Source organism: Leptonychotes weddellii, chromosome 5 (genome assembly GCF_054177405.1).
Source record: "Leptonychotes weddellii isolate Sample4059 chromosome 5, ASM5417740v2, whole genome shotgun sequence".
Classification (NCBI taxonomy): domain Eukaryota; kingdom Metazoa; phylum Chordata; class Mammalia; order Carnivora; family Phocidae; genus Leptonychotes; species Leptonychotes weddellii.
The window spans coordinates 78,271,997-78,275,059 of NC_138373.1; positions in this window are offsets into that span (position 1 = coordinate 78,271,997).

The following is a 3,063-nucleotide window of genomic DNA, read 5'->3' on the forward strand; positions in this document are numbered from 1 at the left end:
ATGGGAAATAAAGGGATAATTAATGCATATTATCCTTTGATCTGGTATAGTAATACAATAGAAAACAGTACTTCAGAATTGGGCCTTATGGTCAAAGATATCAGGGTTTACCCCTTGGTCTGCTATTATTTACTAGCTGAATGACGTTGGGAAAGTTTTACCTTATATTTCACTTCCTCGTCTGTGAAGTGGTGATGATCTCCATCTTATAAGTTTGATTTCAATATTAAATAATGCATTGAATACATTTATCACAATGTCTAGCATAAATGAAGCACTCAATATTTGACTTTTGTTACTATATTTTGTCTTCAGCTTTCCAAATGGCTGTTATGAAGAAAATGGGAAAAGACAATAATTTCGATTGATAATAATTAATAAAAGTTAGTTTTTTTCTTTCCCACGTGAAGACCTGAAGACATTTATGGGAAACAAACATGGTGAGCAAATTTAACAATGTAAGCATTTTCCAGCTATCTCCTCTTTTCCTCCCTACCAAAGATGGACAGCTTTTCTTTATCAGTTTTTTCCTCTTGATTGCCCATCAAAAGAAAGGCCTTTCACTTTTAGATTTGTCCTTTGAGTTTTTATAGTGCAGAATCTGGAGAAATGGGTGAATGGGATGAGGAAGGGTGGGGAGGCTTTTTTTTTTTTTCTTTTGAGGATTTGAGCAGAAACGTGCCAGAGGAGCTATTGTAGGAGTAAAAAGAAGTAAGGGGATTTAAAAACGTATTATTCCTTCACTTTTGAATTATTGTGGACTACGTATTTACTTTAAGATGTTAAGAAATACATTAAGAAGTTATTATTTTGAAATTAGGTTTTCAAACCTATTCGTTTGCTATACAGCAAATTGTGATAAGCGAGGATCACAACCCAGCAGACACTGAGTGAGAAAGAGAGGAAGCGAGAGAGACTGGAAGGAGTGGCTGTGAGTAGGGAAAGAAGAGACGAGACAAACTGCTCATTTCAGAATTCTGCCTGGGGTCAGACCCTGCAATAGGAGTTGGTTGTATCCATATTCAGCTACTCAGAGTTCACATTTAAGGTCATATTTTAGGCAAGGCAAAACCACAGATCAATTTGCTAACCTCAGGTTTTAGAAAGTCTTAACAACTGGTTTATTTTGGGTCTCATGGAAACAAATAACTGGCTTTTCTAACAGGACATTTTTAAGCTGGTGGTTTTGGCTCCATCATCACAGCCAGAATCAGGGACCAGAACTAAGCCTTGACTGTGACTGAGTGGATGCAGACATGTCAAATAAAAAGTGACATTTTCTTCTTGGACAAAGATCACAGACGAGATGCTCCTGAGTTTTAAATTCTGGCTCTGTCTTTGGGCTATAATTTTAATTCTCGTACCTTGTCCTTTATTTTCCCTAACTCTTTTCCTGGAAACAATGGCAATTTCCCTCCAGAGATTGAGCTTGTGTCCAGGTAGCTGGTAGCTGATGTCTCTTATTTATGGACCAGATGCTGGTTTAATTTATTTTTTTTTAAGTCCCTAGCCGGATCCTTTGAAGTTCATTAATATAGAAGGTAGAGGCTGTAGTAAAATTGGGAAAACTGTAATTCTTATGCTTTTGGTTTAATATAATATATTGCAAATGAGCACTGCAGTTTTAAAAGACCTTGTTCTCAGAGCTATGGAAGCCAAAATCAAAACAAGGTATGACTCATACAATTAAATGAATGATGATCTGCTCTATGAAACTGACAAAAACATACATCACCGCAATGGAAGTTAAAAAATGATCATTATAAGCCAAGTAATATGTGATTACAAAGAAGGGAAAAGAGAAAGTTTGGTAAAAGGGTCATCGAAAAGATGATATTTAAGCTGATGATATTTAAGATTAATTTCTAAGATTAGGTAATATCTATTTTTAATACTGTCTGTAGCTTTTTTTTCTTATCCTAAAAGTTATACATGTGCAGGTTATTTGGCAAACACCAAAACATCATAATCCAATAATAGACAAGCATATTAGCATTTTATTTCAGTCTTAGAGAGAGAGAGAGAGGGAGAGAGTGGGGAAGGGGGCAAAGGGAGAGGGAGAGAATCTCAAGCAGACTCAATTCCCAGCACAGAGCCCGATGTGGGGCTCGATCTCACAACCCTGAGATCATGACCTGAGCCAAAATCAAGAATCGGATGCGTAACGAGCTAAGCCACCCAGGCACCCCTCAGTCTTTCTTTTTATGCATAGTTTGTTTTTTTTTTGTTTGTTTTTGTTTTTTTAAAGATTTTATTTATTCACTTGAGAGAGAGAGAATGAGAGAGAGCGAACACCTGAGAGGGGATAGGGTCAGAGGACGAAGCAGACTCCCTGCCGAGCAGGGAGCCCGATGCGGGACTCGATCCAGGGACTCCAGGATCATGACCTGAGCCGAAGGCAGTCGCTTAACCAACTGAGCCACCCAGGCGCCCTTATGCATAGTTTTTGTATGGTTAAGGTTTATCTATATAATTTATATTCCATTTATCTTTTTAAAAAATGTCATAAGCACTTCCTCATGTTTTTTAAAACTTTGTCAATAATTGAAATGTCTGTACACAACGTATTTGCCTATACTATAATTTTAAACAAACCCCTTATTGAATATGGAAGTGACTTCCTTTTAAAAAATTTCGTCTGGGGCGCCTGGGTGGCTCAATTGTTAAGCATCTGCCTTCGGGGTCCTGGGATCGAGCCCCGCATCAGGCTCCCTGCTCAGCAGGAAGCCTGCTTCTCCCTCTCCCACTCCCCCTGCTTGTGTTCCCTCTCTCTCTGTCAAATGAATAAATAAAATCTTAAAAAAAAATTTTTTTTCATCTGCTTGCTTGTTTGTCTTTCATTGTGATGAGACTCAAAATGTGACTTATACCTCTGGTACTAAGTGTTTGCTCTTTTAAAAAATTTCTTTAAAATCATTTTCTGGAAATTGTCTCGATTATAAACACTTGAAGGTATACAGGGACGGATACAGAAATACTGTTTCAGGTACAGCCTAATCACAGCAAGCTATTTCCCCAGTTGTGAAAATATAACTGTAAAAAAATAAACTTCATCTAGAAGGA